Source organism: Aquarana catesbeiana, linkage group LG02, assembly GCF_042186555.1.
Source record: "Aquarana catesbeiana isolate 2022-GZ linkage group LG02, ASM4218655v1, whole genome shotgun sequence".
Classification (NCBI taxonomy): domain Eukaryota; kingdom Metazoa; phylum Chordata; class Amphibia; order Anura; family Ranidae; genus Aquarana; species Aquarana catesbeiana.
The window spans coordinates 155,992,854-156,016,831 of record NC_133325.1 but is presented as its reverse complement, the minus strand read 5'-3'; the positions used below and the strand labels follow the sequence as shown (position 1 = coordinate 156,016,831).

Below are 23,978 nucleotides of genomic sequence, written 5' to 3'. Positions count from 1 at the left end.
TATAATTTTATATAATTTTTAATATTTTTTAATATTTTTAGGTGTTGAATAATGTCGCCTGAAACAACTAATTAATTTTTGCTTTAAGACTTCAATTATTTATGTTCCTCCATGAATTAGGAGGCATAATTTGTCTTTTATCCATAGGGTGTCAGTATGGCGAGATTGTTTAAATTAATTCTTTATTTCTTACCTGGATATTTAGTTATGTATCTGTACTATGATATGGGATCCGTTTCCAGGAGCTAAAATGGCCGTTATTGACTTCCGGTTCATCGGGAGATGGGACGCGGATGATTTCCGGTTTTGGTCCCATAACGAGGCTTGGTTCCTTGAAATTTCTATGTATACGCGACACGTCAGTGCGTCGCCCGTGCCCCAGACGACGTCATTATATGACGAAACGCGCGTCGGGAGGAGCTGACGTGCTGACGTCTCGCGTTTGTGTCCGAAGGGACGGGTGTTCGCATAAGCCGGCCGGCTGTACTGCTTTTAACTGCTACGATACATTGTAAGTGGCTTTCTTTTTTATAATAAACATAGTTTTAAACGTGTTACGCTATGGTGAGTCCTTTATATATTTTTGGAACATCTGATCATCACCTCATTTGATCTGGGGACGATTCTGGGTGGCGAGTTTGGTGATCCTCTGCTGACCTCCTGGATGGGTTCTCCCTCAGACCTTTGTATCCTGGACCTGGAGAAAGGCCCTGGTTGGGTTTAAACCGCAAGCTCTAATTGCTTGCCATCTGGTAAGCGAGCATTCTTCTTAAACACTGAAGGTGTGGTGGAGGTTGAATTCACTTATTGTGGACTAATACTTATTGTGACTTATTGTGGACCATTACTACTATCTTTTTGAGCTAATTTTGGATGCACAGTTACACTGTTTTCTTAGCATCTGTTGATGCGTGGCACTTCCCTTTCTATCACTGCAGAATTGAGAAGATGGACTTTTAGTTGGTGTTTTTGATCACAATTGATTTATTAGTGTTTAAATTAATTAACGAATTGTATCTGATCTTTATTATATAATATTTGGGGGGTAGCGCTGCTCTTTTTTGAAATTTATTGTTGGTGTGTGTATCTCACTTTAGCAGCTGCTTATTGGTTTAGTTATATTTATATTAATTTTTTTTGCATCGATATAGCGCAGTATTTTCCTTTTATATACCTGACACTATGTTTAGTAATTTATTGGTCTGGTCCTGGTCTTCAATCTGTTCTGCTGCCCTGCTGCTTTTCTTCCTGCGGGAAGCAGATGCTTGCCTTTGCCTTCTGCTGGACGGTGTCGAAACATCCGTATCCTCATTATCTCGCTCCGGAGCAGAGGACTCGTGTACCTCGATCAGCTCACCCTGGAGCTCCATAGATGAATCCTCCTGATTTGTGCAAGCAAATGATACTCCTTCATCATCGTCAACACTAGGAGCATGCGCCTCCTCCTCCCCCTCCTCCTCCTCCCAACTTGCTTCTGTGCTGCAATACAAAAAATTTAAATTGGAACTCTGTTATGAAATAAAAAGTATAGCTGATAGGGGGAGAAGTAAAGGTTAGGGTTAGGACTGGTTAATTAGATAGAGATGATAGAGTGACCGATTTCATGTATCATAACTTACTTCCTCAATTCTAGTACTGGCTTCAAAAAATCCATGTATCTGGCGAAGGCATAGGGACGCTTTGGGGGGCACCAGACCCACTCCTTGATTCACGCTGCAGTCTCTGGTGTCTCTGAAGTGTGTCCTTGAGGCTCCTCCACCTAGTGCGTATGAGTCCTTCTGTAATAAAAAAAAAAAACATAACCAATTTATTTTATATTTTTTTCAGGTACCTAGCAACTGGAAATTCATTTGCCAACTTACACTACGAGTTCAAATTGGGAAAATCTACGGTGAGCATAATTGTGCGTGACACCTGTATCGCCATCTGGGAGGTCCTAAGAGATGTGGTCATGAGAAAACCAAACAAAGAGGAATAGAACACCAAAGCTAAGTTGTTTTGGGAGCGTTGCAACTTCCCTAACTGTTTTGGTGCCATAGACGGCAAGCACATCAGAATTGTGAGGCCAGTCGGTAGTGGGACAACATTTTTTAATTATAAAAAAGATTTTTCTTTCGTTTTTCTGGCAGTGGCTGATGCAAACTACTCGTTCACCTACATCGACATTGGTTCTTATGGGAGCAGTACTGACTCCAGCATTTTTTCCCACTCAAGTTTTGGAAGAATGATTCGGGAGAATGCACTAGACCTCCCAAACGAACGACCACTCCCTGGAACATCAGAACCCTCTCTCCCTTTAATATTGGTCAGTGATGAGGCTTTTGCTCTTTCAGAAAAAATGCTCAGGCCATACGCTAACCGGTCACTGTTTGTGGAGAAAAGGGTCTTTAATTATCGGCTAACAAGAGCACGAAGAGTTGTGGAGTGTACTTTCGGAATCTTGGCAAACAAATGGCGTTTTCTTTACACGCCAATAAGTTTAAACATGGAAAACGCCATAATTGCCGTAAAAGCTGCCTGTGCATTCCACAATTTTGTCCGCGAAAGAGATGGATACCTTTTCGAGGACTCTTTAATGGATGAGATGGAAGGCGCAGATTGGACACATACAAGGGGCAATTACAGAGGGGCCAGCATTCGTGAGAAATTTACTGACTTCTTTATGAGTCCTGCCAGTGAGGTATCATGGCAGCTTGATGCCATTCAATAAAGACCAATAACTTTTTCCCTGTCAATGCTGCATCGTCTACTATCTGTACTTTGTTCTATAAATGTAATAAAGTTTTATTGTTCGACAGTGTGTCCATCTATTTTTTGCACTTTCTGTGTCAACATACAGAGCATGCAATATCATTCCACAACACTGGTGGTCAGTGGGATTGGTGGTCAGTGGCATTGGTGGTCAGTGGGGTTGGTGGTCAGTGGGCTTGGTGGTCAGTGGGGTTGGTGGTCAGTGGGATTGGTGGTCAGTGGCATTGGTGGTCAGTGGGGTTGGTGGTCAGTGGGCTTGGTGGTCAGTGGGGTTGGTGGTCAGTGGGGTTGGTGGTCAGTGGGGTTGGTGGTCAGTGGGGTTGGTGGACAGTGGGGTTGGTGGTCAGTGGCGTAGGTGGACAGTGGGGTTGGTGGTCAGTGGCATTGGTGGTCAGTGGGGTTGGTGGTCAGTGGCGTTGGTAGTCAGTGGGATGCATGCCCTTACATTGGTGGTCAGTGGGATGAATAAATAGAAATATAATTACGTTTATGTTTGCGAACCTGGGGTGTGAAGTCATCCCAGTCTCCATACAGACTTTTACAAATTTCATCCCAGCCTCTGCTCTTCCGGGCATTGCTTTTGTATTCTTCAATCCGGGTGTCCCATATATAAGGCCTGTCACGGACAAGTCTGATGAGCTCCTCATTATCAATGGTGTTCCGACGCCTGGGGGCCATCTTAACTGCTTACAGATGGACATGAGACAGGAAACAGGAAGTGAGGGGGCAGAACTGAGTTGAACCGAACTGTTGAAAGGAGGAGCTGGAGGTGAAGAATTCGCACATATCTGAACCAACAATGCGCTTCCAGAACGATTTACATTGATGTCTATGGAGACTAAATTCGCAACGCAACACTGTAAACTCGCACAAGACCCTTTTTTTAATCGCATTCGGAGAGGAATCGCAAGGCATATATGTGAACGACCGTAATTGAAAACAATTACTTTTTGGATGACATGCGAATCTAGTTTTTGTTTAACGCAACGCATTCGTTATAAACTCGCACAAGTGTGAACCGGCACTTATGGCTGAAATTGCATTGCACAGAGATCACGTGTTTTGTTCTGCAGTGTGATGCGAATCACATCCGATCTTAAGACATCGCACCAGTGGGAACCGGCACTTAAAAAAAAAAAAAAAAGCACTAAAATACAATGAAAATGACGGAACGCATCAAAAACACGCATGCAGAAGCGCATCCAGGCTGCGTATTTGTGGTGTGACCGGGCAATGGTTTAGTTGTGTTCCAGGCAAACACTACTCCAGGCTGTCCTTGTGTGTAATCCCCGGAGCTGAGCACACTGCTCGGAGCTCCTTCCATTGGAATACATGACAAGTGCTCCGGATACGTTTTCAAAACACATGTGGAGTAAATGATCCCTTATAGAGGATTTCTATGTCAGTAGAGCGCACCTCGCAGGCAGCTGTGATCAGACATCGGGCACTTTCCTGTGACAGTCCCATAGACAGACACTCAGCACTCCAGAACCCTCCTGGGCCAGCCGCAGAATGACCCTCCACACTCGCCCTATAAACAAGAGGGGCACGTGCTCCGCAGCGCCCCCCGCGGCCGGTCGGTGAACACCCAGGTGGTGAGCCGTCCGCTTTCAGCGCTGATGACAAGCTAGTAGTGCCGCTGTCAGTCAGTAGGGGGCGGGGCCCGGAGCCGCCCAGCAGGCAGGGGTGACGGTATAGCCGGTGAATGGGGCTCTGACACAGGAAGGACGTACCCAGCTCATCTCCTCCCCCCCCCCGGCCGGGGCATTCCCTCCCTTCGGGGAAACTTGTCACGTCCTTCGCTGTGTTTTCCACTCTTCTCAGAGTGACAGGAAGTTTCTTGTGAGGAGCAGAGGAGCCGCGGAGCCAGCGTGTGTGAGCAGGTAAGGGGCCACTGCTGAGGAGAGAGAGAGAGAGGGAGGGGGCGCTAGTCCCCGAGGACACGGAGCCTTCAAGAGCAAAGGTTACAGCGGACCCCAGAGAGAACACCCTCTCATAGCTGACTGACCCACACACGTACACTGTACTAATACACACACGTACACTGTACTAATACACACACGTACACTGTACTAATACACACACGTACACTGTACTAATACACACACGTACACTGTACTAATACACACACGTACACTGTACTAATACACACACGTACACTGTACTAATACACACACACTGTCCTACGTACACTGACATACATACAATGACAGACAGACGTACACTGACATACATACAATGACAGACAGACATACACTGACATACATACAATGACAGACAGACATACACTGACATACATACAATGACAGACAGACATACACTGACATACATACAATGACAGACAGACATACACTGACATACATACAATGACACACACACACACACACACACACACACACACACACACACATTGACATACATACATTGACCCACACACGCTGACATACATACATACAATTACACACGCACATACAATGACAGACACACACTGACTGACATACATACAATCAGACACACACACACGCTGACATACATACATACACACACACACACACACTGACATACATACAATCAGACACACACACACACACGCTGACATACATACATACACACACACACACGCTGACATACATACATACACACACACACACACTGACATACATACATACACACACACACACTGACATATATACAATCACACACACACTGATACATACATACACCGCATTGACACACATATACACTGTGCTAATACACACACTAATACAGCCACACATACACACAACACTGATACTCATACACTGTGCTATTAAACACACATTATTGTTTATGAGGTCTTCTACTCCCCTGTCACAGAGGCTCAGACATGTCCATTACGATGAACCCTCCACTGTACTGTGCTGCTCCATGTCATCATCAGCTGTGAGCTATCAGATGTGCACCATGAGGTTTATTTACTAAAACTGGAGAGTGCAAAATCTGGTGCAGCTCTGCATGGTAGCCAATCAGCTTCCAGGTTTTATTGTCGAAGCTTCATTGAACAAGCTAAAGTTAAAAGCTGATTGGCTACCATGCAGAGCTGCGCCAGATTTTGCACTCTCCATTTATAGTAAACAACCCCTTTATGTCTTCGCAGAAGGTAGAAGATCTCTAGGCTTGAGGGGCACATCGCATCACTACACTTCTCTATCAATCGGTCCTATAAGGCGCCCCCTCTGATTACACATTTGGGAGTTATTCTAACCTGTACGGGTTGCCCACATAGAGCCCTGCGTATAGAGCTACTCCAAAGAAACAAAAATAAAGTTTAAGGGATCTTTTACTGGAAATAAATATATCCAGCTACCTAGAAATACAGACTATAATGGCACAGCATAGTATTTCTAGGTAGCTGGATATATTTCTTTCCAATTGTTACCTTTTTTTTTTTTTTCTATATTTTTGGATGAGGCTCAAGAGTCTCCTTTCATTCCCCCCTTTTTTTTTTTTTTTTTTTTTTTTTTTTTTTTTTTTTGTATCTTTTGAAAATAGTTTTTAGGAATGGCATGTGTGCGGGAGCACATAACGCACATGTAATGCTGGGCTTTCGAAAAACATAGGACTGCAAACGTGGAAATATTCTTTAAAGCGGTATTAAACCCGATATGTAATATATTGCAGCTTACCAATTCTTAGATGTGGTGGCTGCATTAAGCTGCCCATAGATGGCCAGTTATGGGCAGGCTGGTTGTACTGAAGTACATCCATCGATTTTTTTTTTTTCTTGCGATCAGTGCCGGCGTCTGTACCCACCAGAAGTGACAGCTCCCGGCTGGGTGATGCGGGAGGGATTCTCCCATCAGCACTGATTGTATTGATGGAGGAATCGAGCAATTTTCTTTCTTTCCACCCAAATTGCATAATCTACGGGCACTTATTTTTTTAGGCTTAAAAATGTTTCTCTGTTTTCACTTGATGATCTGGCCAGTAACACCCCCCCTGTATTAAAGTGCCTCCACTCTGGATGAAGAAGCACGGGGGGCACCATTGGACTGCAGCATTGTCAGTCTAGGTCGGGGGGGGGGGTGTTAGATGGACTAGCAGATTCACCCCAGGTTCACACTTCCACATTTTGTGCGGGCCGCATTTGCACGGGCACGGCAGCTAATCCAAATGAATGGGCTGCTGTGCATGTGTTTCCACAAAAAAAAAAATGCTTTCACCTTTTCAATAGTGTGGTTGCAGTGAAATCACATGGTCTCTTTGACCGGGCATTTTCCCTGCAGCTCCCACAAAGGCACTGAGATGCGTGGAGTTGTCATTCAGAATGAAAGGCAGCCCCGCGTCTCTCTGAAGAGCAGCACCATTTGGCTGTGGGTGGTTGTGGATGCGGGACGAGATGCAATTCCCGCACCACACTCATAGGTGTGAACCTAGGGTTAGGGTGTACATTCACATCAGATGTGGAGGGACTGCTGTTGGCAGCTATTCAGCCCAGCCCCACTGTATGATAAGGCAAAATGCCCTGTCTCCTATGTGCACGAGTCACACCACAATTGATGCTGAACTCCAGCATCTCACTTTGAAATAAGTTACAGCAACAGTTTTGTTCCTTTTGGGATAATGGTTTTACATAACTAAATAAAAGCTGATCGTTGTAAGCACCACTGTCAGTTGTAAATAGTTTGTCTCAACCCTTTAACTGCTACATCTGCAGGATAGGTTGTTCTGTTTAAAATCAACAGACATACTGGTTGGATCACCAGATGAAAATAAAGGAAAGGGCGCCTAAACAAAGAAAACAAATGCAGCCATCACATCTAGGAATTGGTAAGCTACAACATAAGAGATGTTTGATACTACTTTAACTGTAAGTTCTCAGCTGAATAACATTGCTGATTGGGACTGAGCACTGGAAGTCCAGAATTCAGAATCCTCTAGTGTTTATACACACTGACTGGAGGATGGAATCTTACATAGTATAATAATGGGGGGGGGGGGACACAACCATAATATGTAAGACTCTCTCATTCAGTCGGGGTGGATAAGGACTACCGGGAGATGGTGACATATTTAAAGTGTGTGTGTGTGTGTGTGTGTATGTTTATGTATATACACTATATTACCAAAAGTATTGACGCCTGCCTTTACACGCACATGAACTTTGATGGCATCCTTGTCTTAGTCCGTTGGGTTCAATATTGCATTGGTCCACCCTTTGCAGCTATAACAGCTTCAACTCTTGTGGGAAGGCTGTCCACAAGGTTTAGAAGTGTGTCTATGGGAATCTTTGGCCAGAAGCGCATTTGTGAGGTCAGGCACTGATGTTGGACGAGAAGGCCTGGCTCAGTCTCCACTCTAATTCATCCCAAAGGTGTTCTATCAGGTTGAGGTTAGGACTCTGTGCAGACCAGTCAAGTTCCGCCACCCCAAACTCGCTCATCCATATCTTTATGGATCTTGTTTTGTGCACTGGTCCAAATCATTTGGTGGAAGGGGGATTATGGTGTGGGGTTGTTGTTCAGGGGTTGGCTTGGCCCCTTAGTTCCAGTGAAGGGAACTCTTAAGGCATCAGCATACCAAGACATTTTGGACAATTTTATGCTCCCAACATTGTGGGAACAGTTTGGAGATGGCCCCTTCCTGTTCCAACATGACTGCGCACCAGTGTACAAAGCAAGGTCCATAAAGACATGGATGAGCGAGTTTGAGGTGGAGGAACTTGACTGTCCTGACCTCAACCCAGTAGAACACCTTTGGGATGAATTACAGCAGAGACTGTGAGGCAGGCCTTCTCGTCCACATCAGTGCCTGACCTCACAAATGCACTTCTGGAAGAATGGTTAAACATTCCCATAGACACACTCCTAATCCTTGTGGACAGCCTTCCCAGAAGAGGTTAAGCTGTTATATTTGCAAAGGGTGGGCCAACTCAATATTGAACCCTACGGACTAAGACTGGGATGCCATTAACCACTTCAATACCAGGCACTTATACACCTTCCTGCCCAGGCCAATTTTCAGCTTTCAGCGCTGTTGCAATTTGAATGACAATTGCGTGGTCATACAACACTGCATGGGTGGCATTGCTGGGCATTACTGATGTCATTTGTTAATGGTGCCAGTCACTGATTGGCACAGATTGGGCATTCATTTGCACGTGGATGACCATGGGGTACATACCACATGTTGCCCCCTTCCCTGGTGGTCTAGTGTGGGCATCCGCGGGGGGGGGGGCTGCGCTGATAAAGAATCAGCGCAGACCTCCCCTGTCAGGAGAGCCGCCGATCGGCTCTCCTATACTGGTGTCTGTCAGACGCGAGTGAGCAAAAGCTGATCAATGGCTTTTCCTGTTTACATCGTGATCAGCCGTGATTGGCTATAGGCCAGGCGGGAAGTGGTTAAAGTTCATGTGCGTGTAAAGGTAGGCGTCCCAATACTTTTGGTGATCGTGTGTGTGTGTGTGTGTGTGTGTGTGTGTGTGTGTGTATATATATAATTTTGTTTGAACTTTATGTGTGGTGTGTTGATGCAGACATGTTTGTATGTCTATGGGCAGCACACAACATGTTATGACAATGAGTAGATTTGGTAAGTCGATGGGTGATATTCAGTTGTTGTCCTGCCTGTTCTTTTTGTGGCTATGAGTCAGTTCTTTAAAATGAGAGCAGTGATCTGTTTCATCATGGTATTGTCATGGTCACCAAAGTTTCCCATTGTTAAAAGCTATGACTAATATGTCTCCTGGATTATTTTGATAAGTTTGTCTACCTATAGAATCCAGTGAAGTTTGAGAAGCTTCCCCCTGTAGCGCCCTTCTCATCACTGACTGTAGATAAAAGTGTGGATTTAAAATAGTTTTTTTATACATCTAGATAGAAGACCTATCCTCTGTACAGTGACGCAGCCTGCACACAACATAGTTTGATATACAGGTAAATGCGACAGTCAGCGCGCACGTGTTGATGCCAGACCTATTCATTCCATTTATGCCCAGAGTTGTCGGGTCTGAGCTTTGGGTATTAGGATAATGGCATGAATCGGCCTGTGTCAGGCAGTTATGGCTCATTTACAGGTGTCATCTTAGTCTAGTTCCTCCGGATGGTCTTCTCTCTTCCACAAAACAATGTGGGAAATTAAGCAGAAGAGACGAGAACACAATTTGTAACCTTTTAATAACATTGTAGCTGCAACATTTTAAACAAAGTGAATTTGTGTTTGCTTTATAAATCCAGCAATGTGCAGTAAAATAAAAATAGTACTGTACATGGGTTTTCGGCATAGCAATCTAAATTTGCCTGCAGTGAATTGCCAGCAATTGTCTATTGATTGATACGCATAGGAAACAATGGCGTTTAGCGTGTAGAAGCGTTTAACTATGTGCAGTGAATAATTGCAGGCAATTTTAGTAGCTTGATCATACTACCAAAAATTGACAATGCGTGCCCAACTATACATATATATTTTTGCATGTTCTAGGGTACATTGCATGCATTCACCTAGATGCATTTGTGTGCTCCTGAATGTGCTCCTGCCTTTCCTTTCACAGTTTTCTATCTAGTTTGTCACTTTCCTAAGCATTGATGTTGAAATTGCTTGTACACCTACGCTTTTTATATCCTTTTCTGTTGTGCCACTTTCCCAGTCATGAGCTTTGAAAATGCATTTAAAACATACAGGCATGCAATTTATAAGCATTTTTAATTGATAATATTAATCACTGAAATGTATAGTATGCAGTGCAATGTGTGTTCATCTGATAGGGGTACTTGAAATTATTGGTGGTTTGATTACATTAAGCTATCACTTATCTACTGTAGATGGAAGACTGGTCTTTTTTTCTCTAATCACTAATCTTTGGTGTGTTTTAAAGATTAAATATTACTTTACTTTAAAATCATACTAGAACCATGCATACCAGAAGCTAAACACTGATAAAAAAAAAATGTGTAAGCTAGGTTTAGTAGCGTCAAGCAGAGGGGCCACTAGCATCCTTAACAACCATTTAATAGCTGGTTGTTAAGGAGCAGGTAAGCCAGCCGCCACATCCTTAACAATGGATGAGTCATAAGCTGTCAGTGGGATTCCCCGCTGACAGCTCAATATAAACAAAACAACTGACGGAAATAAAAAATTGAGAAAATAAAACTGCGTGCTCCCCACCATCCATGCCAGGCCCTTTGGGTATGGACTTCATGCCCAAAAAAAAAAAAAAAAAAAAAAAAAAGGCATGGGATCTCCCCAAAATCCATACCAGACCCCTGTCTGAGCATGCAGCTTGGTATGTCAGGAACTGTAGGAGGAACGAGTGAGCCCCACCCCCCAGCAATACCAGGCTATATGCCCTCAACAGGGGGCACATGGGGCACATTCCCCCCCCCCCAAGCACCTTGTCCCTATATTGATGAAGACAAGGGTCTCTTGCTCAAAACCTTGGCCTGGAGGCTGTGGGGGTGCAGGGGTTGACCTTTAACAAGGGGGCCCCAAGATTCCACCCCCGAATGTAAATGAGTATGGGGTACATAGTATCCCTACTCATTCACCCAAAAAAATTGTAAAAGTGAGTAAAAACACAACAGTTTTTGACGCATTCTTTTTTAAAATAAAAAAAAAAAAAAAAAATTGTCCCTTGGTGTAGATCCAACGTCAATCACGATGAACGCCAACCCGAACACAAAATAAGCTAAGGGATGGGGCTACCCAGTGATGTCACTGGGTGACCCCACCTCCTTGTGACATCATCAACTGGTGCATTAGGGGGGTAAACACACTACCGGGAGCTGAAGCATCGGGAGTGTCTGTCTATTTTACAAGCTGACTGCTGGCTGTCGGATGGAATTGATCCGGTGTCTTGGCAGCTGTCTGATTGCTTCCAAAGACCCTGGAGTGAACCTAAGAAAATCATTAAATAGGGCAGTAGTTCTCAACCTCGGTCCTCAAGTACCCCTAACGATGTTTTCAGGTTTTTTTTACTTTGCACAGCTGCTTAAATCCATATCAATGACATTGTATTGATTAGAGCTATTTTATCTAAAGGAAGTTCCCAAAACATGGCCCGTTGGGGGTACTTGAGGACTGAGGTTGAGAACCACTGAAATAGGGGAATTTTTGTCCCCTATGTGGTGGGAAAAAAAATTGGAAAAGTGTAAACATTTTAAATTTGTACCCAAGCACATAAACTCCCCCCTCCAAATTTTTTGACGGCCCCCAACATACACGCATGTATGAATGTAAACACACGCATCTGGGATACCTATGCATGAAAATGTTGATTGTGATACACGTTTACACATCACCGCACACGCTGGAGTGAGAGCAATCATTTTAGCACCAGAGCTCCTGATGGAGCTCTGTAGGGGCTTTCAAAGCGTTGCCTATGGAAAATATAGGGTACTGACGCCTGTCACTATTTCATGGACTTGTGCAATTTTAAGGTTTGACATGCTGGGTATCTGTTTTACTCAGCACAGCCTCATCTTTTATAGTTCACCTCAAAAATGTATAGTGTTTTCCCTAAAATTAATTTAATTTAATTTTTTACTGAAATTTGGCATTTTCTAGACCTTTGTGCTAATATCGTGTACTACCACCATTTTATTCTCTAGAGCAGGGATCTCAAACTAGCGGGCCTCCAGCTGTTCCAAAACTACAAGTCCCATCATCCCTCTACGATGTCTTTCTGCCTCTTGCATAATATATTGTTGGGGATGTGTATTCTATAATGTTGAAGATCTGAGCTTTTACGGTAGTTTGGTAAAGCATTGTGTTTACCTATAGTAATTTACCTGCTTTAATTCACATAAACTATAGAATCTTCAAACTGTCTTAAATTGGCACTTTAAAGGTCAGTGAAAAAGTGGAAACAATAGGCACGAATAGCCCTAAATGGCTAGGTTATTCGTTTTTTTAAGTTGATGCTTGAGAATTAAGTCTAGTTTCACAACTATGCATTTTTCAGTGTGTTTGCAGAAACGCACTACAGTTTGTTAAACATTAGTTCCTATGGATCACGTTCACATCTATGGAGTTTCCACTGGTGCCGAGGGTGAAGGGCTTTTTATTTATTATTTATTTTTTATTTTTTTTTTTAACATGCAGCACAGTGTGTTTTTGGCTCCATAGACTTCAATGGAATTGCATGAAAAACGCATGTACATCGTACTTTTGCAAGAAACCCATTTTTCTTTTTCTTTGGCTCCAAAATATTCTCATCTTAAGTACCCCATTTGCTTTATGCAAACAGTGCTGAGAAGTAAAAGGGGGTTGCGATAGCATTCTCAAAAAGTGTAGCCTTCTCACAGCCTCTGGAAAGATTTATAAACATTCAGTGACCCTTACCTCATATTACGTTCGAAATGTGGGTCAATGCGATTTATTTTTTTCATACTATGTCACACAACTTATTGCCACAGATGACAGGACACGTAATCATGAGTGGGGATAACAATATCTTGTTGGATCAGATTTTGGACAAATTGGGTCCCCATAAAACATCTTGAAATACCCACTGAACCAGAGCCTCAGAATCACTAGACTGTTTCACCATGTACGTAGGACATTCTCTTGAATAGACCATCTTTTTACATTCTCTCCATTACTTCCATTTGTCAATGCGGCTAAGATCTTTATGGTGCCATGATCTTGTCATATCATTCTCACACCTTGACACTACCCTAATAAACGACCCTAAACAACGCGCAAGCAAATAAAAGAAGCTAATACGGCCTTGAACATGAGCCTTACTACTAAGGTGGAAAAGGTCATTAGATGGGGCAGACATAAATTCTACACGTTGGGCGACAAACCCAGCCCATTTTTAGCCAGGAAACTATCACCCAAACATTTTGCATTGGACCTTCCTAAACTGCGTTTTGGCACAGGAACTTTTACTTAAAAACCGATAATGAGAGAGTTTTTTTTTTTTTTTTTTTATGCTCCATTATATGCATCTCCTGAACCTTTTGTTAAAAGTAAAGCTGAGGATTTTTTTCAGGGTCTTCCTCTTCCAGCTCTGAGGAGAAATCATCAAACTTATGGAGGTGGACTTTACCAAGAAGGAAGTGCAGATGGCCATTAGACTCAAAAACCCTTCAAAAGCACCTTGTCTGGATGGATTCACAGGTCACTAGTAGAGCTGCACGATTCTGGCCAAAATGAGAATCACGATTTTTTTGCTCAGAAAAAAAAGATCACGATTCTCGTAACGTAAAATCTTTCACATTATACAAAAAAAAAAAAAATGGGCTAACTTTACTGTTTTTTTTTTTTTTTAATTCATTAAAGTAATTTTTTCCAAAAAAATTGCATTTGAAAGACCGCTGCGCAAATACAGTGTGACATAAAATATTGCTTCAACCACCATTTTATTCTCTAGGGCAGGGATATGCAGACCTCCAGCTGTTGCAGAATTACAAGTCCCATGAGGCATAGCAAGACTCTGACAGGCACAAGCATGACACCCAGAGGCAGAGGCATGATGGGACTTATAGTTTTGCAACAGCTGGAGGTCCGCTAATTGAATATCCCTGGTCTAGGGTGTCTACTAAAAAAAAAAAAAAAAAATATATATATATATATATATATATATATATATATATATATATATATATATATATATATATATATATATATATATATATATATATATATATATATATATATATATATATATATATATATATATATATGTATATGTTTGGGGGTTCTAAGTAATTTTCTAGCAAAAAAAAAAAAATGATTTTAACTTGAAACCAACATATGTCAGAAAAAGGTTTAGTGTTTAAGTGGTTGAACTGTCTATTCCATTGACAAATTGTTACAATGTTTATACTTAAGTTCAACTGATAAAGAATGTTTGGACTCTTAGCAGACTGCCCAGTTTTTTCCTTCCTTTCTTTTGACAGCTGTGGCTTCAGAAGAGCAGAGATAATTCTTTGCATAGGGAATCGGGAAACACTAATTTGGTCAAGATCACGACTACCGATTCTTGACGATTAATTGTGCAGCTCTAGTCACTACTATAAAAAGTACGCAGAGCTATTGTCTCCCCATCTAAGGGCTTCTTAAATGATCTTGGAAAAGGCTTGTATGTACCTCCTCATGAGAATGCAGCTTTTATTTATGTCATTCCCAAGAGGGGAAAAGATCATAGAGAGTTTGGCAACTATCGCTCGATCTCACTGATCAATGTAGACTTAAAAATTCTGACAAAAATCCTGGCCGCCAAAATGAATTTAGGTCTCGCTATAGTTTATATAGAGACCCAATAGCCACTTTTATCAATTAAACGCTATAAAGCCCACAGATTCCAAATTTACTGCGGCACTCGCCTGGGCTGCCTTCTTTCTCCTATGCTGTTTATATTATCTAGAGTCCCTGGCTATCAAAATTAGGCAACATCCGGATATCAAAGGGATGTTTGCAGATGATATCCTTATGCTGATCTATTTTTCCAATCATTACCATCCTGAAATTCCTTCCCCGTTTGTGAAAATTCTCCCTCTTTTGCAGCCTTGCATTCAAACAATCTAAATCTGTAAATATATCCCTTACTGACCCGACTCTTCATAGTATAAAAACAAGCTTTCAGTTTAAAATGGGCTTACCTAGGCATTAATATCAACGCTCTCACTCCACACCCTGTATCGACACAATTATCCCCCCCATTGTATAAAAGCTAACGGAGGACAGATGAAATAGGGCTTCAGATCTTCCCTTCTGGTTTGGCAGCATCTCCGCAGTCAAAATGAACACAGTGGTGTAGTGGATAGCACTTTCGCCTAGCAGTAAGAAGGGTCGCTGGTTCGAATCCCAACCACGACACTACCTGCCTGGAGTTTGCATGTTGACCGCATATGAAAACGGTGTTCAAACCGCACATGTGAGGTATCGCCGCGATTGTTAGAGCAAGATCAATAATTCTAGCCCCAGACCTCATCTGTAACTCAAAACATGCAACCTGTAGAATTTTTTAAATGTTGCCTATGGAGATTTTTAAGGGTAAAAGTTTGTCGCCATTCCACGAGCGGGTGCAATTTTGAAGCGTGACATGTTGGGTATCAATTTACTCGGCGTAACATTATCTTTCACAATATAAAAAAAATTGGGCTAACTTTACTGTTGTCTTATTTTTTAATTCAAAAAAGTGTATTTTTTTTCCGAAAAAAGTGCACTTGTAAGACCGCTGCGCAAATACGGTGTGACAAAGTATTGCAACGACCGCCATTGTATGCTCTAGGGTGTATGTGTGTGTGTGTGTGTATATATATATATATATATATATATATATATATATATATATATATATATATATATATATATATATATATATATATATATATAATTTCTATGTATGTATGTTTTGGGGGTTCTAATAAATTTTCTAGCAAGAAAAACAGTTTTTAACGTGTAAACACCAAATCTCAGAAAGAGGCTTGGTCCTTATAACCACTTCAATACAGGGCATTTATACACCCTTCCTGCTCAGACCAATTTTTAGCTTTCAGTGCTCTCACACTTTGAATGCCAATTACTCAGTCATGCAACACTGTACCCAAACAAAATTGTTATCATTTTTTTCATACAAATAGAGATTTCTTTTGGTGGTATTTAATCATCACCGGGTTTTTTATTTTTTGTGAAAAAAGAGCGAAAATTTTGAAAAAAAAAAAAAACACTTTTTTTTTTTTTTAGTTTCTATGATAAAATTTTGCAAATAAGTAATTTTTGTTCATAAATTTGGGGCAAAAATGTATACTGCTACACCTCCTTGGTAAAAATAACCCAAATTAGTGGATATTCTTTAGTCTCTGTGAAAGTTAGAGTCTACAAGCTATGGTGCAAATCATTGAAAATTGATCACACCTGATGCACTGACGGCCTATCTCATTTCTTGAGGCCCTGAAATGTCAGGAAAGTACAAATACCCCCCAAATGACCCCTTTTTGAGTAGACAGCCAAAGATATATAGTAAGAGGCATAAGGAGATTTTTGAAGTTGTAATTTTTTCCCACAATTCTTGGGAAAATGAAGTTTTTTTTTCACAAACTTGTCATAATAACAAGTTATTTCTCACACACAGAATATGCATACTTCCAATTACACCCCAAAATACATTTTGCTACTCCTCCTGAGTATGGCAATACCACGTGTGAGACTTTACACAGCCTGGCCACATACAGAGGCCCAACATTAAGTATTACCTTCAAGCGTGCTAGGAGCATAAATTACACATCTCATTTCATCCCTACCTATCACACTTTTGAAGGTCCTTGAGCACCAGGGACAATGGAATTACCCACAAAATGACCCCATTTTGGAAAGCAAACACCCCAACGTATAATCTATAAGGCATGGCTGCAGATAGGCACTCAGATACTCTGATGGCCTGGTGACAGGTACTCGGTTACTCTGATGGGCTGGTGACAGGTACTCGGTTACTCTGATGGGCTGGTGACAGATACTCGGTTAGACCCCTTTCACACTGGGGCGTTTTAGTGCTAAAAATACCGCTATTAAAACGGCCCCTCGTGCATCTCAATGGACCCTTTCACACTGAGGCGTTGCGCTGGCGGTGCGTTGAGAAAAGTCCTGCAAGCAGCATCTTTGGAGTAGCTTTTGGGCGTTGGAAAAAAAACGCTTCAAAAACGCCCCTCTCCATTGAAATGAATTGAAAGTGCTGTAAAAACGCCTGAATAGCGCCTATAATCCGCCCTGAGCTGTAGAAAAGTCACATGATCTCACAGAAAGGTAAACATGCAAGCAGAAAAGAGAGCATCTACAACAACAGGACTGAAATTGTGATGTAGTGAGGTGGGGGTTGTTCTTTGACGCCCATGCTTGAAAAAAACACGGTAAAACCGCTAAGGGCGTTTTAGGGCGTTTTTAAAGCGTCTCAGTGTGAAAGGGCGCTTACTCTGATGGGCTGGTGACAGGTACTTGGGTACTCTGATGGCCTGGTGACAGGTACTTGGGTACTCTCACCTGGTGACAGGTACTTGGGGACTCTGTTGGGCTACAGATAGGTACTCGGGTGCTCTGATGGATGGCGATAGGTACTTGGGTACTCGGATGAACTGTGACAGGTACTCAGGTACTCGGATGAACTGTGACAGGTACTCAGATGGGCTGTGTCAGGTACTCGGGTTCTCAGATGGGCTGTGATAGGTACTCGGGTACTCAGATGGGCTGTGATAGGTACTCGGGTACTCAGATGGGCTGTGACAGGTACTCGGATACTCAGATGGGCTGCGACAGGTACTCGGGTACTCAGATGAACTGCGACAGATACATTGATGGGTGGTGACAGGTACTTTGATGGGTGGTGACAGGTCCTCTTGGGGGGGGGGGGCAATCAGTGTGGTTGATGTTCACTGTAAGTGGTAACGAGATGTTACCGCAATCTCCTCACACACAATCGGTGTGTGAGGAGGAGAACCCTGTAACATCTCGTTATCGGGGTTTGTTGACATTCTGTGACCGGCTGTGATTGGACACAGCCGGTCACGTGGTAAAGAGCCAATTTCATTGGCTCTTTATTGCGATCGGGGGTTGGGCTGTGTCAGGGTGACGAACCTCGTCCCCAATCGCCGCTCTGTGCGCGCCGTGCACGTGGGCAGTACATGTGACCGGCTGTGATTGGACACAGCCGGTCACGTGGTAAAGAGACATTTTTTATTGGCTCTTTACACGAATCTGGGATGGGCTGTGTCTGAGGGACATACCTCATCCCCGATCGCCATGCTGCAGGCCCCCTGGGGGCCCGCAGGAGCGACGCGAAGCCAAGACACTCTCCCAGGATGGGAGATCCCATATGCAGATGTCTTATGACTATAGCCCGGTATTTAAGTGGTTAAAGACTAATCCTTTTTCTGACACTTGTTGCTTACAAGTTAAAATCAGTATTATTTGCTAGAAAATTACTTCTTGGAACCCCCAAACATTATATATATATATATATATATATAATATATATATATATATATATATATATATATATATATATATATATATAGAATAGTAGAATTAAACCTTGCTTTGTTTTTATTTTTTTTTTTTTTTTTAAAGGCCCCCCTAGGTGGTTTATGCCATAATATATTACTATACGCTGCGTATTGGCACATTATGACAGATTTACCTATCAAAAGAAGCCCTCCTGCGCAAAGCTGTCTCCACTCCCACTGGTAACAGGTGCTTCCATATTCGCCTGGTCTTCTTTCTGGGTTCGCTCTTATTGTCTGCTTAAATGCGCACAGGGGTCACGTAATCATGGCACGGCGCTTGCACAGTAGGTACAATTCAGCCATGGCTGTGGAGCAAGCATCTAGCTTGCGGAATGTGTATACCACTGCCCCTGCAGCTAAAGGAAGAGCAGTTGGGGGCAGTAAAAACATGTTTCAAACGTGGAGGTTTATCACCCCTCAACTGCTAGTGTGAACAACCCCTAAATTATTCTAGAGGTGTTACAAAGCTGTCTAATGCACTAAAACACTCACAGAACTGCAGTCTCAGCTTATTAAAATGTGCTTGGAACTTCACAAGTCTGGAATCAGACCAGTTCTTAAAGTGTTAATCGGTTGGTCGAGAGTTCCCCTTGATTCAGTGGCTGCTAAACTGTTTTCAGAATACTGTCTGCTACTTGTGTCATTTTTCTCTCCACTTGTCTGGCAATCTGTGCCTGGATAGTGTCACATAAGCTGCTCCACTTTATGTAACTGTACTCCTGAAGGGTTCTGTACTCCAAAATAGGGATTTCACATGTAGAACATCAGTTACATCTCCAATGGATTAGTGACTTATTTTTATGAATGATACTGCAGTGACACACTCATTTTGAAGGATCAGCGCAAAGCCCAAAACTGATATTTATTTCTTTTTAGGAATACATTTTAGTGGCTACACATCCAATATCTTTTCATATACAGTATTTCTGGAACTTCAGTTTTGAGATCTTACTGCTGGAGACCCTTGCTCTGTCTCCACCGAGCAATGCAGTCTTGTTACAGCTAGAGGAGACCTAACTTCCTTGCATTAATGTCTGTAATGTGGTCAGGTTCTCTGTCCCCTACAGTACTCTTGTGCCCTGTAGTGGTTTAAAGTGGACCTTCAACCTAAAACGAATCTCCGCTTGCCCTGCATTCTGCTGCTGCCCAAGTGAGTTATGTCACAGGGCTTTGGGTCCTGACAACCATGTGGGACATCTATGCATGTGTCAGTTTCCCTGTACATCTGTGCACGCTTTAACCCTTTCGCTACTAGAGCTGTTTTGCGTATACGCCTAAAAAATAATTTTAGACCTGAAGATTACGTAACACACCCAAAACATTATATATTTTCTGAAAGCAGACACCTTAGAGAATAAAATAGCGGTAGTTCCAATTTTTTTCTTCACGCATTATTAGCACAATGGTTTAAGAAATGCAAAATGTCAGTAAACATTATGCTAAAGTTTATTTTAGGGTACATAAATGCAATAATACACACAAGTCATAACATTATGACCACCCATAACCCACCCATTGAGGTATGGACTTCATTTGACCTATGAAGGTATGCTGTGATATCTGGCACCAAGCCCACCCATAGCAAATCCTTTTAAGTCCTTTAAGTTGCAAGGTAGGACCTCCATAGATCGGATTAGTTTCTCAACACATCCCACAGATGCTCGATTTGAATTAAGATCTGGAGAACTTGGAGGACAAGTCAACGCCTCAAACTCGCTGTTGTGTTCCTCAAACCACTCTTGAATTCATCAAACAGGCTACCTTCTACCATTGCTCCATGGTCCAGTTACTCAATACTCATGCCCATGCAATTGTAGGTGCTTTTGGCTGTGGACAAGGATCAGCATGGGCATCCAGACCAGTCTGCAGCTACGGCAGCCCCATGTGCAACAATGCAAGGGCTGGTGTGCTGTGTGATACGGTGGGATCACTGATGTACTGATCTCCACTCATTGCACTATTCACATTTTTTTTTTTTTTAACAAACTTTATTGAAATGTCACACATTAACCTTTTTATTAATTTCAATTGGCTGCCCCACGGTGTGAGAAGCATTGCATGTAGTGCTTTTTTCAGCACACACTGCCTGCACACAACCGCAATGCAGCAGTGTAAACTGTGTGCATAAGTGACCAGGCATCTTGTCTTATCTTGCAGTGGGCCTGGTGTGAATGTACCCTTAAGGACTGGCTGGAGAAATCACAGCACACAGTGTTATAATAAAAATTCCTACTCCTAGTGTAAGAGCACTTTGTAATGTTCTGAAGAGATGGCTGTGATCTATATGGTGGTTGATTCAAATTGGCATGTATCCAAAAGCTGAAAAGGTGGAGAGACCATTTGTTAACATAACATGGTTATTTTCCGTTAATATAAATGACAAAATAATGTTATGAAAAGTAAGTTCATAGTTTTATATCTGATAACAATCTCACTTCATTGCTGATCCTGCCCCAGAATTGTTGTTGACATTTGTATAGTGATGTCCTGCAAGTAAATGTGGAACCTTGTGAAACTCCTAAATGCCTCCCACGTGTGCTAAAGCCTAGTCAGCTTTGGTCAAATCGTGGGTTTGAGTTTCCAGCAAGTAAACATATGCTGACATAGCCCTGCAGAATAACAATTATTGAGAAATTATGATTTGTTTTTATGATCTTTATAATTAAAGTGGTAAAAACTAAATAAGGGGGTACACAACATGTAAATATTTATTTATTTTCTCTCCAAGGCTGCTAACTGATCTGGTAATCCTCTAAAAATAAAATATATTGATTTTATGGAAAACTTTCCCTTGGAAAGCCTTTAAAAGTGAAAACACACCTACAACTTTTTCCTGATCTTACCACTTTGCATCAGGCTATCCTGCAAAAGAAATCACCTTAATGCTAATCATCTTTTATCTATGCCCTTGAGGACTGGAAGCCATCAGTGATATCTCTACCTCCAATTGCCTTTAGCCTGGGGGGTTGTTAACTGCAGATGGCTGATAGTACTACTGGCAACTGTATATTGGAAGATTTTTTTTTTTTTTCTCTATATGGATTTGTGCTTTTAAATACAACCTTTCACGTTCTTTGCACCTGGTGACACCTTATGGATGGTTGTTATGCAATGCGTTTAATATTTGCTACTTTTAACTATATATTGGAATAACTTTCTTTTTATATGGACTTTTGCTCTCAATCACAACCTTCCTCATTATTATGATTTTGGGCTGTATTATACAGATTTTATATTGTTCTGTTACCTTGGTAAAGTGTTGCACATTGTTTGAATAATATGAAATCTGAGTTTGCCTCTCTTGCAAGTATTTTCTTATGGGTGGATGTCATTTTTATTAGTTTCACAGCACTGCAAGTCAGTAAAGCTTGATTGGTGCCATGTACTTGTATAAAGAGCATGAGATGACTAGGGTGGCCTTTTGCATAATTCCTGTCCGAACACCTGTGGAGGTTGCCAGGGTCCGGAAGTCCACAAGCACCAGGGAGTTGAAACTAAAGACTGGAACTTGGAAGCACTGGTATCATACAAGCACTGGTACAGTGGGTAGGACACAGGACACACAAAGTTCAGTTATGAGCATAGTCGGGTCACAAGCTGAATTCGGTAACAGTTAAGCAGGAAGGTGCCAAACCATAGGCAGAATTAAGGTCCGGAACAAGTAGAGGTTGGCAATGTACAGGCAACAGGGTACAGAGTCGATAAGCAAAATCTTGGTCAGAAGTCCAAAGCGAGGTCGGTAACAGATGAGCAGCAAACCTAGGCAGATGAGGATAGTCCTAAAGCAGGTCAGGCAAAAGCTGGGTCAATAACAGGCATAAATTTCAGGAATTATAGAAACAACAGCGTGAAAGACCATTCAGCAATGATCCTTTTGGTTGGCGGCAGTGATTGTGATGGACGTGTCTGTATGTTCATGCATTATTGTGATAGGCTCCTATGCCCACAAACATGTGCATGTTTATTATTATTATGAAGGTACTTATATAGCGCCGTCAATTTACGCAGCGCTTTTACATATACAGTGGAACCTCGGATTGCCAGTAATGCGGTTGACGAGCGTTTTGCAATACGAGCACTGTATTTTTAAAAATCGTAACTTGGTTTGCGAGTGTTGTCTCGCAAAACCAGCACGATTCCTGCCAAAGTGTGTGCAATACCGCGTTTGGCCTGAGGTGGGGGGGCGCTGGAGCCGTGCTGCGCCGATCGCTGCGATCGGCACTGTTTGGAAATGCACGGAAAGACCAGAGGACAGCTCGGCTGACCTTGGCAAACCTCGGGAACGGAACCTATCTGAGGTTTGCCGAGGTCAGCCGAGGTGTCCTCGGGCCTTTCCGGCTATTTCCGAGGCTCTCCGGCGCCCCCCCCCACCTCTGGCCTTATGCGGTATTACCTGCCATTGAAGTCAATGCGGACCAAATTATTTTCGTTTCCATTAACTTCAATCGGGAAACTCGCTTTGATATGCGAGTACTTTGGATTACGAGCATTCTCCTGGAACGGATTATGCTCGTAATCCAAGGTTCCACTGTACATTTTACATTCACGTTGGTCTCTACCCTCAAGGAGCTTACAATCTAAGGTCCCTAACTCTCACATTCCCCTACTAGGTCCAATTTAGACAAAAGCCAATTAACCTACCAGCATGTCTTTAGAGCTTGGAGGAAACCGGAGTACCCAGAGGAAACCCACGCAGGCACAGGGAGAACATGCAAACTATAGGCAGGTGGTGTTGTGGTTTATGCACGTGAGCCTTAAAGTGTATGTTTCCCCCACAATTCATATTTCTGATATGTGTCTGTATCCTTCCTTTGTGTGAAATACTTGGTGATCCTGCTAGTCCTGCTTTCCTATTTGAAACTGACCATGCTATGCATGGTAGCACATTCATCCCAGTGTGGTCAGTCTGCTTTTTTTGTATTCTACCTTCCTATAATCCAGTGGTCAGACTTGTGCTGACTTCTTTGGGAAGATCAGTGTACTACTGTTTGCCTCTGTTTGCTCTGCCTGTTTAACAACATATTAAAGTGGTTCTAAAGGTATTTTTTTCCCCCTAAAAATTTGAGGTTATAACCTATAAATGGTGACACTGCTGTCCCCTTTTAGCACTACCCAACAGCTTAATTTCCTGAAATTTGTACAAACTACAAAAAAAACAAATAGTCCAAACTGTAAAGTGTCCTAAAAAACTTAAAGACAATGTGCAAATGTTACAAATACCATGCAAAAAATAAATAAAAGCATTGC

At 42.3% G+C, this 23,978-nt stretch overlaps 1 protein-coding gene and 1 long non-coding RNA gene across 4 annotated transcripts in view; one reads left to right on the top strand and one right to left on the bottom strand.

Annotated features, from left to right (window-relative positions):
* Window positions 1–1,195: 1,195 nt before the first annotated feature.
* LOC141127335 (uncharacterized) lies at window positions 1,196–4,377 on the bottom strand. 2 transcript variants are annotated; one of them, XR_012241542.1, is made up of 3 exons: window positions 4,168–4,377; window positions 1,620–1,778; window positions 1,196–1,479 (listed from the first exon to the last, which is right to left on the bottom strand). It is a non-coding gene; the product is annotated as an uncharacterized lncRNA (long non-coding RNA). The 2 variants fall into 2 exon arrangements; XR_012241543.1 differs by lacking the exon at window positions 4,168–4,377 and adding an exon at window positions 3,237–4,147.
* A 28-nt stretch (window positions 4,378–4,405) lies between these two features.
* VDR (vitamin D receptor) overlaps window positions 4,406–23,978 on the top strand; it is a 315,543-nt gene continuing 295,970 nt past the window's right edge. Inside the window, exon 1 of one of the 2 annotated variants that reach the window (XM_073613663.1) lies at window positions 4,406–4,634. The gene's annotated coding sequence lies outside the window, so the exon portion shown is untranslated. The remainder of the gene's footprint in view (window positions 4,635–23,978) is intronic. The other variant, XM_073613662.1, reaches the window with a different exon arrangement.